At 41.2% G+C, this 18,318-nt stretch overlaps 1 long non-coding RNA gene across 1 annotated transcript; it reads left to right on the forward strand.

Moving 5' to 3' along the window:
• The first annotated feature begins 335 nt into the window (after window positions 1–335).
• LOC122232513 lies at window positions 336–6,758 on the forward strand. The gene is made up of 3 exons (XR_006209833.1): window positions 336–777; window positions 5,196–5,368; window positions 6,075–6,758. It is a non-coding gene; the product is annotated as an uncharacterized LOC122232513 (long non-coding RNA).
• Window positions 6,759–18,318: the final 11,560 nt, after the last annotated feature.

Genomic DNA, 18,318 nt, shown 5'->3' on the forward strand with positions numbered 1-18,318 from the left:
AATTAGTCAGAGAAAGACAAGTATCATATGACTTCACTCATATGAGGACTTTAAGAGACAAAACAGAGAACATAAGGGAAGGGAAGCAAAAATAATATAAAAACAGGGAGGGGGACAAAACATAAGAGACTCTTAAATATGAAGAACAAACAGAGGGTTACTGGAGGGGTTGTGGGAGGGGGGATGAGCCAAATGGGTAAGAGGCATTAAGGAATCTACTCCTGAAATCATTGTTGCACTATATGCTAACTGGATGTAAATTTAAAAAAGAAAAAAAAAATCTCATTATTCCATTTAAGACCCTTATAAAAAGGAGAAAACATCATCAGGAAACCCAGCTCTGCCATTGGCTAGCTGTGCAGATGTGAGCAAGTTACTTTACCTCTCTAAGCTACAATGCTTCTTTTAGAAAATGAGAGACTCAGACTAGATGATCTCAGAGGTCCCTTAAGACCTTTCACGCTTTCGTTCAACAAATATTGGTTGAAGTCCTCCTATGTGCCAGGCCCTGAGCCAGGCACTGGGACTGCAGCTATGAATCGAAGTCTATTCACTGGACTCAAATTTCCCATAGGAGTATTTGACAGCTCAGGAAAAAGAGGGCTCCTATTTAAAAAAACAAAACAAACAAACAAAAAAAAAAAAACCTGGGTGTTTTAGGCTGCTCCAGCTCTCACTATCTTCATCCTGTCTTTTCCAGGTGAAATCTCAGGTCAGGCCCACCCCACCATGGCCATGGTGGCTTCATCCACCAAAAACACTGGAAAGCCAAAATGGGTAAGTGTGATTTGGAAGAGCAAGGACTGTGAGGAATGGTAGAAACTCAACTCATTCTGTTTTAGCTGTTTTGGGCAAGAACCTCCCTTCAGTTCACTTGGCCACTGAAGGAGTGATTAAAAAACATTTAGAATCAAGGCCAACCCTTGATTAGGCCAAAAATGTTAAGCAGGCAACTTGTTCTCAGCTAGCTGCCAACTAATCTCAATTAAAGAAGGAGCCAATAGCTTGACATTTTTATAAAATGTTAAAATCCCTGGGGAAGTGCCCTGAAGGTAAACCAGTCTCAGAAATCTCTCAACTACATTCTTGCCAAGTGGTTTTCAAACTGTCCTCAAACTCACTGCTTTCTTGGGCAACCCTGTGGCCCATGCTGAGCTTTGGAAAGCTGGGTCTTGCATTGAGCTGAGACCAGGGTCCAAGCAGGCTTCTTCCCATTTCCCTGGCTCTTTGTGCCCAAGCAAGAGGACATCCTCTCTTTCCTGCCTGCCATGCTTTCCTTCTCCAGGCAGCAGTGGTTCTTCCAATCATCTCTTGTGTGCTGTGGCCTTGGGTTTCCTCATCACCCTGGCCACTCTTCTCCAGACATTCCTGGCTGATCAGCTCCCTCCTGCAGTCTAGTGCCCAAAACCCAGCCCAATGTCATGTCTGGCTTTCACCAGTTAGGTCAGGTTGGTCACCTTCTTGGATATGGTAGTCTGGTTAGTTAGTGCAAACTGATATCTGTGAATTCATTTTAGCCACCAATTGCAAATAGCCTACGACTAAGCATCTAAAACCTCAAAGTTCTTTTTCAACAGGGTTCTTTTGATGGCAAATGATAAGACATTTGAAAAAGGAAAGTGACACTGAAATGGAATTTTGGGCTCACTTTATCTGTGAATTTCAAGTGTCAGATGAAGTTTTAGGCAGGTCTGAAGCCAGGTCTTCAAGGAAAATGTCATGGTTCCGTCTGTCTCTCTCCATGCCACACTCCCTCTCTACTGCTTCAGTTGGGTCTGATTCTCAGTTAAAGCCTCCCCATAGTGTAGCAGTGGCCCCCAGTTGCTGCAGCATACCATCCTGTCAGCAGTTTCACAGCCCCAGTGAAAAACTACATCCAAGGTCCTAGGAGAACTCTAGCCTGGCTGACCACATGTTCACCCAAGATCAAATTACCAAAGCAGGAAAATGGGGTGCACTAATTGGTCAGGGCTAAGTTTTGTATTCACCCTTGTGTAATGGGCTCCACAGAGAAAAGAGTGTTTCTAAGACCAAATGAAGACAGAAGGAGCACTGCTTAGTCAAGAACAATAAATAGCCTGGGTGGCTCAGTAGGTTAAGCGTCTGACTCTTGTTATTGGCTCAGGTCATGTTCTCACTGTCTGTGAGATCAAGCCCCAAGTTGGGCTCTGCGCTGGGCGTGGAGCCTGCTTAGGATTCTCTCTCCCTCTCTCTTTGCCCCTTCCCCACTTGCTCATGCACTCTGTCTCTCTCTCTCTCTCAAAAAAAGCCAGTAAACATTCTCTCTAGCCATGTCAGCCATATTCAAACCTTGCCCCCCACCCCGCACCTGTCCCAAGCATGGAATCAGCACCAAGCTCAGTGCCTGTGCAGAGCAGTAACAGCCCTCTCAACATAGGTGATACTGTATGCTGCTTTGTAACCTTCTTTGTTTCATTTAACATTATAGTGTAAGCATTTCCTCAAGTTATTAAGACTTCTTTATGACATATTTTAAGACACTGGTTACTATTTCATGGATGTACCATAATTTGTCTAACTATTCCTCTATTGTTAGAGAATCATGTTTCTTTCTTTCTTTGTGTGTGTGTGCCTATAAATAATATACACCAATATGAACATTTTTTACACCTTTTTTCATAATTCCTGATTATTTCTCTAGAAGGTGTTCTTAGAAGTTGAATAAATGTGTCAAAGAGTATTTCAAAGTTATTCTTGATGCATATTACCAAATCATTTTCCAGAAAGATTATACCAATTTATATACGTATGGGGACAGTAGTAAGTGGTAACTTTAACCTGAAAACAAACCACAATGTGTAAATAAGGTCTTGGTTAGCTCAGAGACTGAAACTTTCTGTAAATTATATGCCTGAAGAAAGTGGCTAGCCATGTCCAGATTAAATCTGGGGGACCGTGAGCTGGGGATTTCTTGAATTTCTCAGGGATTTCTTGTAGTTGGCAAAGTTTGCATCAGCCACCCCAGCATCACAGTCTTGTCCCCTGTGTCACTCTCCCTACATGCCTCACCCATTTCCCCATCCATGCCCTTTCTAGAAAAAGCACTAACAACATCATTCACACTAAATGGCTGTAAGGTTTAATCCAGGGAGACTAATTAACATGAAATGAAGTTAAATGAATTAATTCCTCATTATGACCTTTCAGACATCAGTAAGCTGACTGGAAATATTCTTGGATAAACCTCCTTATGTCCCTGTAATCACACAGAGTAAGCAGCTGCCTTTCCAAACCAGTCTTAAAACTCATCTTAGTCCTGGGGGTGCCTGGGTGGCTCAGTCGTTTGGGCGTCTGACTTAGGCTAAGGTCATGATCTCGCGGTTTGTGAGTTCGAGCCCCGCGTTGGGCTCTGTGCTGACAGCTCAGAGTCTGAAGCCTGCTTCGGATTCTGTGTCTCCTCCTCTCTCTGCCTCTCCCCTGCTCATGCTCTATCTCTCTCTGTCTCTCAATAACAAATAAATGTTAAGAAAAAATTAAAAAAAAAAAACTCATCTTAGTCTTATATATGCTCAAGGACCCAGTGAATTGTAGGCTGAGTGGGTGATGTGTCAATGCCCAACAGTGTATTATGTATAGTATATCAAAGTATCGACAGGACATTAAGCATTAGAAATTCTGATAATAATCTTTGTTGTACCAGAGGAAGAAATAGACCAATTATGTTAAAATAATTCTGTGCCAGTTACTGTTTATTGAGCACATATGAGCACACAGGCACCATGCTAAGAAGTTACATATTTATTTCATCCTTAAAAGTAAACCTTCGGTCTCACGTATATTAAATGATGTGCGCACATCATACAACCACTGCATCCGGCATCTGAATCCCAGGCCCACATCTTCCTGCCACATCTCCACATCTTGAAATTGGCTGCCCACAGTGGTTACCTGTCCTGGCCTCTCTAACATTAAAATATCACATGAGGACACACATGTCCTCCTACTAATGTAGTATAACGTTATTAAATGAAAAAAATAGTTGAAGCTAATAAAATTGCTTTAAATTAATGAAACCACTATAGTGAAATTATAATGAAACCACTATAGATGCTTTAATATTGGTCATTCATAATGAGTAAAGTGTCTAACTCTTGATCATTGATGGCAACAAGAGCATCTTCCTCTGAACAACATCATGTGAAGTTAAGGCTGCAAATCCAGTCCTCTTTTAGAGTTATTTGCCCTCCCTGTCTTTGTCCTTATACCTAGTGGTGGACATGGACAGTGCCTGGTGATCATAACCATGTGAGGATGTTGCTGTCATTAGGCTTCCTTCAATCCCACCCCTTTCAGAAAGCCTGACATATCCTACTTTCCCTGGAAGCTTGCCCTCCACCTTCTTCCCCTTACCCCCCTCCTGTCACAATCACTACCACTGTTTCACACTTTTCCTCAGCTGTGTCAGGGGAAAAGTTTGAAGACTAACAGTAATATTAAAAATACCTACACTTGGGGCGCCTGGGTGGCTCGGTCGGTTAAGCATCCGACTTCGGCTCAGGTCATGATCTCACGGTCCGTGAGTTCGAGCCCTGCGTCGGGCTCTGTGCTGACAGCTCAGAGCCTGGAGTCTGTTTCAGATTCTGTGTCTCCCTCTCTCTGACCCTCCCCTCTTCATGCTCTGTCTCTCTCTGTCTCAAAAATAAATAAATGTTAAAAAAAATTTTAAAAAAAAGTACCTACACTTGGGGGCGCCTGGGTGGCTCAGTCGGTTGAGCGCCCGACTTCGGCTCAGGTCATGATCTCATAGTCAGTGAGTTCGGGCCCTGCATCGGGCTCTGTGCTGACAGCTCGGGGCCTGGAGCCTGCTTTGGATTCTGTGTCTCCCTCTCTCTCTGCTCCTCCCCTGCTCACACTGTCTCTCTCTCAAAAATGGATAAAGATTTTTTAAAAATGTTTTTTTTAAATAAAAAAAAATACCTAAACTTGGGGCACTTGGGTGGCTCAGTTGGTTAAGGTCTGACTTTGGCTCAGGTCATGATCTCACGGTTCATGAATTCAAGCCCCACACCTGACTCACTACTGTCAGCACAGAGCCTGCTTCGGATCCTCTGTCCCCTTCTCTCTGCCTCCCCCCCACCGCCTCAAAAATAAATAAACATTTTTAAAAAGTGCCTAAACTGTATAAATGTTTCATATTTTTAATGCCCACTCATTCTATCACTTTTTCCATCCAGCAAACTTGGCAACTACCTCCTATGAATTGAAGTCAAAACTTCAATGACATGTCTCATTTGAACTTCATTACTTTAAAAGGTATGATTTGGAAGATTTCACACAAAAAAATTTACATTTCTGCCTCTCCTGGAAAATGAGAAGGCCTAGCTCTTCAGCCCTGCATCCCCACCAGGTAACCTGGAGTTGACAGCAGTATCTTGTGGGTGGTGTGGGCAGGCGTCCTCACTCACTCTCCTGCTCAGATTTGAAGGGGGAGTGATATGGCATGATTCAATTTTAAAAAGTTTACCCTGGCTGGATGATGGACTTAGTTTGGATAGACACTCAGGTGGACGCACCCAGAATCTGATTGCTTCTCGGCACCCCACCACCTTCTTAGTATAAGCCACCAATCTCTCCCACCTAGACAATTATAACAGCCCCTTAACTTCCCTGTTCTGTGGTCTCTTCTCACAGGCAACCTGAATGGTACCTGATGAGAATGTACTCAAAACCTCCAATGGCTCCCATCTAACTTGGAATCCAACCCAAAGTCTTTCCCAGAGTCTACATAGCCTCTGCTCACCTCTCTGGCCTCTCCTCTCACCTTCTCCTGTGCTCCTGGCACATTCTGGCCTCCCTGTAGCTTTCCAGCAAGCCAAATGCTCTCCTCCTACCATTCACCTTTGCATGCACTGTTCCAGTCTTGCTATCTTCTTGTCCTAGAGTTCAGCTGCCCGACAACTTCCCAACCCTGGCTGTCTGCTTCTATTGCTTCATTCCCCTGCCAACTGAGATTGAACAGGATCCCATATCACTCCTGTCCTTCACCATTGCTCCACCTCTCTGTTCTGTTTCATTCTTCACACATTACTAACAGAATGTCTGTTTGATATCAGTCTCTGCCCTTAGCAAAATCTGCACTAAGAGTCTACTGCTGTGCCACAGAACCCAACACAGACACAGCACATGGGTGTGCACGGCAACTACTGTGGAGAGAGAGGCTGAGAAATGGTCCACAGCAGGGCTGTCTTGTGAGGCTAAAGGCAAGATCATGGGGATGTGGCCAAGGTAGTGTGGTGGACATGGAACAAGAAGCACTATCTGGAAGCTCTCCAGGACAACAGTGGTAATGGGCCTCAGAATGCCCTCCAGTCCTCTGATTTGGACAGCCACATGGAAGACGGTTGCATTCATCCAGAAGAGTCACCAGGAGCTATCAGGCTGGAGGGAAGGCTGTGAATTTGCATTTAGACATCAGACATTGTGTGGGAAGTACAAGATATAAAGATGCCAGAAGATGGACTTTCTACAGTTGCTCTGAGATCTATCTGTTTAGTACAAAGGACATGAGAATCCATTGCTAACAGAGGAGTTAGATGCTCTGGATTTGGGCTGGTAGCCTCTTTTTTCTGTATCAAGCAGCACCTGGCAGCAAAAGATGAGGAACACTAACCAAAGGGACTCTCCACACCTAGTAACCCTACTACCTACAGGCTGTTGAACTCAGGGTAGGACAAGAGGGCTCCAAGAAGCAACTGACTGACTCATCGATACAACTGTGTCCTTTAATAAAGTGAAGACTGGCTTTCTTTAAAATCTGAGGGCATCACTTTTTTTGACAGAAATCAGTTCAAAACCTTTATATGACCACTGCAGCTTAATGGCAGGGGCAGCATTATGGGATTTGGAAAGTGGTATAAAAGCAGGGAGAATGAAGCCTCCCAGCTGTCAGGACAGCCTAATGGAGACATTGATATCTGGCTGCATGGGAATTCTAGGGTCTTCTAGAAAATTTAGCACAGTGGAACTAGAAGGATATTCTTTCACACAGTCCTGAGGATTTGTTGCCCTAGATGTAGAAAGAGATTAAAAATGAAAGTAAAGCATTGGCTCACAAAGCAGGCTTGGGAGTGAAGTAAACGGCTAGAGTCCAGACACATGGCTACCATGAAAGATTAAACACAGAAGGCGCCACAGGTACAGGCAAATTACCTCCCCCCCGCCCCACCACCACCGGTGAAGCCAGGATTCTGGTAACTAGGGACTTGTTTACAGTATAAAATAACTGAGAGAGTCCTCCTCAATTAAGGAGGAGGAGAGAGAAAGAGAAGAAGAAAAAAGCTTCATATTTTCAGAGATTAAATCCTTCCCATAGACCACAAAAGGGAGACCAATTACAGGAAAATTTTGTTTTAATGGGCACTCTGTTTGAATATTATCACTATTGACTATGAGTAATTCTGTTTTAGTATGTGTGAGTTAAAACCTCTGCTTTTTCAGACAAGAGTACTTTCTGCCAATGAGCTGTGACTTAAAGCTGTATGATTTGTGTAAATGTGTTGTAATTAATTGAGCTTTAAAAATTGACTTTGAGGGGTGAAGGTCTTGGAAATGGATGCTAGCTTGGAAAAAGGCACCTTCTAAGAGGTGATAAAAGATATTTAACTGACACGAAGCTCCTCTAAATTTATTTTGGTGGAGGCAATTAAAAAAAATCTGTGTATGTTTGAAAAAGACAAAATTTAATTTAAAAATATCTTAACATTGGAACAAAATAAAGACTGGCTTGGGAAAGTTAGAGTTGAATGAGAAACATCAGCATGAACTCATGTATTTTAAAGGGATTCTAATTCTATCACTAACAGTGTAACTGGGCAGCCCCACCCCCCCAGGGCGTAATCGCAGTTTACAGCCTATAAGCCCCAAGGCCTACATCTTTGTCTGTATTACCTTCCTCACAAATAAGGCTCAAAAATCCTTGAAAGATCATTAAATTTGTGTTAAGGGTGGCAAAAATCAAGATGGGCCCAAGACACTTGCCAGAGAATGTTTTCTAAACTGTTTTGAGATATTGCTAAATAAAACAAAGAACCCACACTAACCATACTGCATTGCTTTTTCAAAAAGAAAGTACCCATTATAGTTAACTGAAGCATGTTAAGGCTGTGAAAAGCCATGAGATTTGTGTGAGACATATACTCAAATTCTGATCACCTAAGTTGACAATCTTAAATCATATTCAAGAATATAGGGGCACCTGGGCAGCTCAGTCCATAGAGCATGCAACCCTTGATCTCAGGGTCATGGATTCAAGCCCCATGTTGGGGGTAGAGATTCCTTTTTTAAGAAAGAATATAGGGTGCCTGGGTGGCTCAGTTGGTTAAGGATCTGATTCTTGGTTTCAGCTCAGGTCATGATCTCGCAGTTCATGAGTTTGAGCCCCACCTTGGGCTTCATGCTGTTGTGGAGCCAGCTTGCAATTCTCTCTCTCCCTCTTTCTGCCCCTCCCTTGATCACTCTCTCTCTCTCTCTCAAAGTAAATAAATAAGCTTAAAAAATAGTTTAAAGAATATAAAGGTATGATTACAGTAAACTTAAAAAATAACCATTGTTTATGTCCTTTCTTAATCTTAAGGTAAACTGAATTAATTACATGTTGGCAATGTAGGGATGCAGTTATCCAAAAACGAAGGCAAGCACAAGTGTACAAAATGGTATCTAAATGAAACTTTTATAAACAATTTTGAAAACTGAACTCTAGTAATTATGCTCTTTGGTATTTACCCAGTACACATACATATTTATAGCAGCTTTATTTATAAGTGCCCAAACTTGGAAGAAACCAAGATGTCCCTCAGTAGGTGAATAAATAAATGAACTATGGTACATCCAAACAATGGAACATTATTTAATAATTAATAAAAAGACCTACCAAGTCTTGAAAAGACATGGCAGAACCCCAAATGCATATTGTTAACTAAAGAAGCAAATCTGAAAAGGCTACATACGATATGATTCCAACTATCTGACATTCTGGAAAAAGCAAAAAAAGTAAAAAAGTCAGTGCTCTGGGGAGAGAGGGATGAATAGGTAGAGTATGGGGGATTTTTAGGGCAGTGAAACTATTCTATGTGAATAGACATTGTAATGGTTGATACATGTCATTATACATTTGTAAAAGCCCACAGAATGTACAACACCTGTTATGCCCAGAATTCGTGATCCCCAAAGACCACCAGGGAGCCAAGTCTGATGCAAAAGCAAAGAGCCTTTATTTGAGCTAGCTCGAGCTCAATCCCCTACCTGCACCAACACAGTGGTGAGATACCGGGGAGAGAGAGCGACTTTCAAAAGCACAAAGGTTTTATTGGGGTCTAGGGGCAGTTGGTGAGGTAATGGCCATGGCCTCAGCCAATTGGCTGGGGAAGGGTCGGAGTCCTGTTACTCAGGTGGCCGCGTGTTTTGATCGGGAAGTCTGAACGGGTGAGCGGGAGGTTACTCAAGGGGAGGAGGCATGGTCAAGGTGAAGGACACAGAACAAGATGGAGTTGGCTGGCGTAGGCCTGCATTTTCACACCAAGAGTGAACCTTAATGTAAATTATGGACTTTAGTTAATAAGAAAGTATCAGTATTGACTCACCAATATTGTATCAGGGCACGTGGGTGGCTCAGTCAGTTGGGCATCTGTCTTGATTTCAGGTCAGGTCATGATCTCACGAGCCATGACATCAAGCCCCGAGTTGGGCTCTGCCCTGAGAGCATGGAGCCTGCTTAGGATTCATGCTCTCCTTCTCTCTTTCTGCCCCTCCCCCACTCATTCTCTCTCTCTCTCTCTCTCTCTTTCTCTTTCTCTCTCTCTCTCAAAAATAAATAAACATTTTTAAAGGTTTTTTTAAATGTTTATTTATTTTTGAGAGAGAGAGAGAGACTGAGCACAAGGAGCAGGCAAGGGGCAGAGAGAGAAGGAGACACAGAATCTAAAGCAGGCTCCAGGCTCTGAGCTGTCAGCACAGAGCCTGACACAGGGCTCACACTCACGAACTGAGAGATCATGACCTGAGCTGAAGTCAGACACTTAACCGACTGAGCCACCCAAGTGCCCCAACATTTTTTAAAAAGCTTCAAAGAAAGAAACAATACTGTATCATAATAACACAAAATGTCAATAATAAAATAAATGGAGGAAAGAAGGTGAGAAAATATATGAGAATCCACTATACTTTCCACTCAATTTTTCTGTAAATCCAAAACTGCTCAAAACTGAAGTTTATTAGTCAAAATAAAACTGCTAGTTTCTTGCCTACCCACTTCATAAAATGGAGTCTCCAATAGGAGAATAAGCCAATATCTTTATTACCACACACAGCTAGAAATTAAGATTGGTTCAACAACAAAGGTTTATCTATGCATCACAGGTGCAATAGACTCAAAAGATGGTCATCAAAGCAATCTCTAAGCTAAACCCAGGTACGTGTCCAACAAAATCAACATTCTTAATAGTTATTTTATGTTTGGCTCATTAATTATATTGCCATATTTGTTGCTTCAATTATCAAATTCAACCTGTTACAAAGTTAGTAGTACATATACTTTAAAAACTAGTTTGTAGGACAAGGGATTTGGGCTTCCAGTTAAGCATAGTAGATTAGCCTTGTGCTTTTATTGCTCCCCCTTCGAAAGTCCTGCTGAAGTGATAATAAAAGATTAGAAAAAGTGCAAACCTACAAGGTGTGAAACAAAGAGACCAGCTCAGTGCATCTCAGTGGATTTTTGGAGAATAGAAAGGAGATGAAGCTTAGAAAAACACCGCAGAGATGGGTAGATCATTCAGTGAGTCAATTTGTTGCAAAAACCTGTGAGGAATGGCAGGGGACAGTGAATGGGTAGGTGTGAGACTGGGAACAGGAGCATGTGTAGAGAGTGATTTAACTACTGAGTCCCCTTTCCCACCCTGAGTAGCCAAGAGACCTTCCTCCTTCAACTCCCTCCTTAGAGGCCAAGCGTTATTCTCCAGAGACGTCATACCCCATGTGTGGGCACTAGACTAGAGGCAATAAGTGAAACAAGGAAGCATGATGATAAAAGTAGAGAGATGAAGTGCCCAACTGTGTGGCCCCTGACACTTCTTTCTGACCTGTTCTCAATCATTGATTCAACAAATATTTATTCAGTGCAACTTTGTGCCAGATACTTTTTTAGGGGATTCAACAGTGAACCAAACAGGCAAGTTCCTGATCCCATGGAGCTGGCATTCTGATAGGGCAGACAGGCAATAAAAAATATATCAAAAAATGTATATATTTTTATTTTAAAAAATTTTTTAATGTTTTTATTCATTTTTGAGAGAGAGAGAGAGAGGGAAAGCATGAGTGGGGGAGGGGCAGAGAGAGAGGGAGACATAGAATCCAAAGCGGGCTCTAGGCTCCAAGCTGACAGCACAGAGCCCAACACGGGGCTCAAACTCACAAATCGTGAGATCATGACCTGAGTCAAAGTTGGATGCTTAACCAACTAAGCCACCCAGGTGCCCCTATTATTATTATTTTTAATACAATTTATTGTCAAGTTAGCTAACATACAGCATATACAGTGTGCTCTTGGCTTTGGGGGTAGATTCCCATGATTCATCACTTGCATACAATACCCAGTGCCTATCCCAATGAGTGCTCTCCTCAATGCCCATCATCCATTTTCCCCTCTCCTTTGCCCCCCCCCCATCAACCCTCAGTTTGTTCTCTGAATTTAAGAGTCTGTTATGGTTTGCCTTTGTTTCTGTTCGAAACTATTTTCCCCCTTCCTTCCCCCATGGTCTTCTGTTAAGTTTCTCAAGTTCCACATATGAGTGAAAACATATGATAGCTGTCTTTCTCTGACTGACTTATTTCACTTAGCATAATACCCTCCAGTTCCATCCATGTTGTTGCAAATGGCAGGATTTCATTTTTTCTCATTGCCAAGTAGTATTCCATTGTATATATAAACCACATCTTCTTTATCCATTCATCAGTTGATGGACATTTGGGCTCTAAAAACTGAACCAAAAGTGAAAGGCAGCTGACAGAATGGGAGAAGATATTTTCAAATGACATATCGGATAAAGGGTTAGTATCCAAAATTCATAAAGAACTTACCAAACTCAACACCCAGAAAACAAATAATCAAGTGAAGAAATGAGCAGAACACATGAATAGACATTTTTCCAAAGAAGACATCCAGATGGCCAACAGACACATGATAAGATGCTCAACATCACTCATCATCAGGGAAATACAAATAAAAACCATACTGAGATAACCACCTCATACCAGTCAGAGTGGCTAAAATGAACAACTCAGGAAACTACAGATGCTGGCGAGGATGTGGAGAAACAAGAACCCTCTTGCACTGTTAGTGGGAATACAAACTGGTGTAGCCACTCTGGAAAACAGTGTGGAGGTTCCTCAAAAAATTGAAAATAGAATTACCCTACGACCCAACAATAGCACTACTAGGAATTTATCCAAAGGATACAGAAATGCTGATTCATAGGGGCACATGTACCCCAGTGTTTATAGCAGCACTTTCAACAATAGCCAAATTATGGAAAGAAATGTATATTAAAAGTACAAGTAATACTTGATGAAAACTGTAATAGAATAATGGGACAGAGTGGCAGGACTCTGCTTTTGAAGGGTAGTCAGAAGAGGATGTCAGAGGATGTGACACAGAAGCAGAGACTTGAATGCAATGAAGGCCCCACCAGAGAGTTGAGATAAGAGTTCCAGGCACCAAGTACAAAGGCCATGAGACAGACGCATGCATGGCTTGCTCCGTGTACACTAAGGAGGCCAGTGGGTGCCTGACATGCAGTGGATGAGGTGGGAGAGATCCTATAGAGGTTCAAGATGATGAGAATATAAGATGGATCCTAAGAGAGACTGAGAAATCACTAGAAGAATCTGAACATATCTGCAGTCCATTTTAAATAACTCTAGATGCTGTGTGGAAAACAGATGAAGGGAAGATGGTGGAGGTGGCCAGACCTATCGGGGGCTATCACAGAGCACCAATACCAGATTCCCATTACCACTAGCATACCAGTAGGAGGGAAGAAGATCTCTTTTGGTGCCAACAAATAGCCTCCGAGAAAAACTCTACCTACCAGCACCGGGTCTGATGTTGAAAGGTGCTAGAGTCCTGGTCATACCCCAAAGCTGTCCCCCAGGACACTGGACAAAAAGATCCCCCCACATGTATACACAGAGCTTCCAGTTCCCATTTTTTCTTAATTTTTCTAATTTTTTTTTAAATTACGTATTTATTTTGAGACAGAGAGAGAGAGGAGGAGAGGCTGGCAGAGAGAAAGAAGGAGAGAATCCCAAGCAGGCTCCTTATTGTCAGCACAGAACCCGATGTGGGGCTCAAACCCACGAACTGGGAGATCATGACCTGAGCGAATTCAAGAGTCGGATGCTTAACCAACTGAGCCACACAGGCGCCCCAAATTTTCAATTATAAAATAATTCAAATGTATAAATACAAGAATAATAATGACACCTAACATCACTGGCAAGATAGAAACTGACACATTGCTTTACTTGTTTCATATCTTTCTATTCTGAAAAATGAATGAACTAATAAAAAAGAAAAATATAAATATAGGTGAAGTTCTCTTTCCTTCCTACAGATAAACATTACTGTGAAGTTAATGGGCATTATACCCTTTTGCACTTTTATTAATTATTATTATATCTGTAACAATCTGAACTATTGCTTTGTGTTTTTAAAATTACATGATATCATACAGTATATATCTTTTGTAACTTGATTTATTCACTCAATGTGAATATATTTGAGATTTTTCCACTGATATGAGAAATAGCTTATTCATTTTAACTGTTGGAGAGAGTGGTATTAAATGAACAAACCACCACTATACCAACCACTCATCCAGCACTTGAAATTTTCCAGGCACTAAGCACTTTATTTGTATTAAGTGGCTTAGTCCACAAAATGACCCTAAAATACAATAACTATTGTGACAACCCTTTTAGAGATGAGAAAAACAGCTATAGAGAAATTAAGAAAATGGCTCAAGGTCACTCAGCTAGTAAATGGCTGAGCTGAAATTTGAATCAAAGCAGTTTGGCTTTGGACTTATCTTCTTAACCACCGTTCTGGAAAAAAGAAGTTATTTCCAATGTTTCACTATTATGCAGGTTGCTACACTAAACATTCTTATCCATATAATCTTGTGTAAATATGGGAGAGTCTCTCTAAAGCAGACAACTATAAGTAAATCATAGGATATGTGCATGCTTGGTGTGTATCATGAGTATTGGCCCCCAAAGATGTTTACGTCTTAATCCCTGGAACCTGTGGACATGTTATGTGGCAAAGGGATTTGCAGATACAATTAAGTTAAGGGCTTTGAGATGAGAAGATTATCCTGGATTATCTGGGTGACCCCAGATAAGGATCACAAGGATCCTTATCAGAGGGAAGTAGGAGGGTCAGAGTCAGAGAAGGAGATGTGATAATGGGAAGACACCTAAGAGAGGGAAATAGAGAAGAAGAAGTGGAGAGAGAGAGAGAGAGAGAGAGAGAGAGAGAGAGAGAGAGATTTAAAGATGCTACACTGCTGGCTATGAATATGGAGGAAGGGTCATGAGCCATGGCACACAAGCAGCTTCTTGAAGCTGGAAAGGGCAAGGAAACAGATTCTGCCCAGAGTCCAGAAAGAATGAGCCCTGCTGATGCATTTTGGACTTCTGACCTCCAAAACTATAAGAGAGTAGATCTGTGTTGTTTTAAGCCACCAAATTTGAGGTAACTTGTTACAGCCACAACAGTTAACTAGCACACCTGGAGTGTAGAAAGCTAGATGGTATGGTTGATGTGGAAGTGTGAAGGTAAGAGTATAGGATGATGAGATGGAGTTACAGAAGCAATGGGAGCCAGATGGGTCAGGCCCTTCTAGGCTCTAGTCAGGACAGTGGCTTTTATTCTGAGTGATGCAGGGAACACCCAAGGATATAGCATAGAGGAGTAAAATTATTTAACTTACCTCTAAGGAATTATTTCAGCTGCTAAGTAGAATAAAGAGGGTTGTGGGTAAGAGAGGAAGAAGGGTGACCATGAGCATATCCAAATCTGTGCCTCCCTGAGGAGCCAACATCAGAGGCTTAACACCACAGAGGGAATAAGTTCACTAAATTAATCCAGCCAGTTGCTGAACACAGACACAAACAAATAACAGCAAACCCCAGGGTGGAGGTGGGGGACCACTACCCAGAGGTGCTAAAATATTTTATCTAAAGTCTCCAGTTTCTGGGGTGCCTGGGTAGCTCAGATGATTGAGCAACCAGCTCTTGATTTTGACTCAGGTCATGATCCCAGGGTCATGGGATTGAGCCCCACATCAGGTTCTGTGTTAAGCACGGAGCCTGCTTAAGATATTCTCTCTCTCTCTCTCTCTCTCTCTCTCTCTCTCTCTCTCTCAATCACACATGCACACACTCTCTCTCCCTCTAAAAATAAAAAATAAAATAAAATAAAATAAAATAAAATGTCCCGTTTCTAAAGTTATGAAATGTGCCAAGAAACAAGAAAGCATGAACTGTATTCACACACACACACAAACACACACACACACACACACACGCATGCACACACACCACAAACAAGCAGGGAGCATAAACTTCTCTTTAAAAAAAAAAAACTAAGGAAACCATGCTTAAAGAAGTAAAGAAGAGTATGATGCCATTGTCATATCACATAGAGACCATCAATAAAGAGAAATATTAAAAATAACCAAACAGAAATTCTGGAAGTCACAAGTACAAGAAGTGAAGTGAAGTTTCTTTGAGGGGGCTCAGAAGTATGCTTGAGCTGACAGAAGAAAGAATTAACACTCTAGAAGACAGGTTGATAGAGATTACAGATTATGTAATTTGAAGAACTGGGGGAAAACTTATGAGAAAAAATGAACAGAACCTCAGAGAAGAGTGGGACACCATCAAGCACAACACATATGCATAATGGAAGTATCAGGAGAGGAGAAAGAGAAAGGAGCAGAAAAATATTTAAAGTAATAATGGCTGGAAACTTCCAAATTTTTTGACATTCCTAGACTCCAAGTAGGATAAGCTCAACGAGATCCACAAACACTTTGTGGTAAAAATGATGAAAGTCAAAGACAAGGAGGAAAATTTTTTAAGTTTATTTATTTATTTTGAGAAAGAGAGAGAGAGAGAGAGAGAAGGGGAGGGGCAGAGAGAGAGGGAGTGAGAGAATCCCAAGCAGGCTTCTCACCATCAGTGCAGAGCCCAACTCAGGACTCAAATTCAAAAACCGTGAGATAATGACTTGAGACAAAATCAAGAGAAAGACGCTTAACCAACTGAGCCACCCAGGCTCCCCAAGGGGGAAATCTTGAAAGCACCAAGAGGAACACAACTCATCACTTACAAGGGAGCCCCAGTGAGAACATCAGCTGACTTAACCAGCAGAAACAGTGGAGTCCAGGAGGCAGTGAAGTAACAGTCAACGTGCTCAAAGGAAAAAAACTGTCAGCCAAGTATCTTGTAGACAGCAAAGCTGTCTTTCAAAAGTGAAGATGAAATAAAGACATTCCCAGATAAACAAAAACTGAGAGAATTTATTGCTAGCTAACTTACTTTCTAAGAAATAATGAAGAAAAAAAATTCAGACTAAAAACAAAGGACCCCAAACAGTAATTCAAATCCACAATGTGGATGAACCTCAAAAATATTACATTAAGTGAAAGAAGTCTATATGATGACATTTGTATGACATATCCAGAGCCAGTAAATCTGTAGAAACAGAAAGCATATTGTTGGTTGCTAGGAGCTGGGGGGAAGGGGAAAATGGTGGGTAACTGCTTAGCGAGTACAGGGTTTTCTTTTGGAATGATGAAAATGTTTTGGAATTAGAGGAGGTAGTTGCACAACATTGCATATGTACTAAATGCCACTAAATCATTCACTTTAAAATGGTTACTTTTGTGGCACCTGGGTGGCTCGGTCCCCTGAATATCCAACTTCAGCTCAGGTCATGATCTCGCGGTTTGTGAGTTTGAGCCCCACATCAGGCTTGCTACTATAAGCATGTCAGGACAGAGCCTGCTTTGGATCTTCTGTCTCCCTCTCTCTCTGCCCCTCTCCTGCTTGTGCTCTCTCAAAAAACCCAAACAAACAAACAAACATTAAAATGGTTTTATGTTATGCAAATTTCATCTCAATAAAAAAATTTGAATCAAAAATTTTAAAAAGAAACTAGAGAAAAATACAAAGAAATGAACATGAAGAAATGAAAAATAATATGGGGGGGCACCTGGCTGGCTCAGCTGGAAAAGCATATGACTCTTAAGGTCATGAGCTCAAGCTCCACATTGGTTGTAGAGATTACTAAATAATAATAGTAATAATAATAATGATAATATAGAGGGAGAAAGAAAGGAGATCCAATCTATATATTACAGGTTTCCTCAAGAGTACTCAAGAAAGGGGCACTTGGGTGGCTCAGTCAGTTAAGTTTCTGACTTTTGATTTTGGCCCAGGTCATGGTCTCATGGTTCATGAGTTCAAGCCCCACATCAGGCTCTGCAATGACAGTGTGGAACCTGCTTGGGATTCTCTCTCTTTCCCTCTCTCTCTCTGCCCCTCCCCTGCTCTCTCTCTCTCAAAAATAAATAAAAGTCAACAACAACAACAACAACAACAACAGCAAATAGTAATCAAGAAAGAATAAAACATAGGCATTATCAGGCCCGATAAGAAAAATCCAATTTAAAAAAAGTATAAAGCTTTCCAGAGTTGAAACAAGACTTGGTTCATGGATTAAGAGTACTTAGCATATTTCAGATAAAATTAATAGAAAAAAGATCCATACTTAAATGATAACATTTTTATATTTAAGGATAAAGTGAGAAATTCTACAGGAATCCAATCAGAAAAACATGAGTTACCTACAAAGGAGTAAGAGTCAAAGTAGACTTCTCCATAGCATTAAGTTTCAGGAAATAGCATAGTAGGTACAGAAATTTGAAGAGCCAAATTTTTATCCAGCCAAATAGTCATCCATATATCATACAAGGTCTCAGCAAATATATTTCTCAAAAATATTTCTTGAATTATTGGAATATATAATATGTACTATATACATGTGTATTATGAATATGCACTACACTGGAAAGCCAAATACTCAAGAAGAAATATGTAGTATAAGTTATTGTTAGTAAAGTTCAAAAGCAATTAAAAATGTGGATACTGAAACAGTGGTGCATTGGTAAATATTTAACAACAAGGTCTGGGGTGCAAAGAAAAGCCCTGATTTATAGTGATTTCTGAAGGTAGGTT

The sequence above is a fragment of the Panthera tigris genome, chromosome D3, assembly GCF_018350195.1.
Source record: "Panthera tigris isolate Pti1 chromosome D3, P.tigris_Pti1_mat1.1, whole genome shotgun sequence".
Lineage (NCBI taxonomy): Eukaryota > Metazoa > Chordata > Mammalia > Carnivora > Felidae > Panthera > Panthera tigris.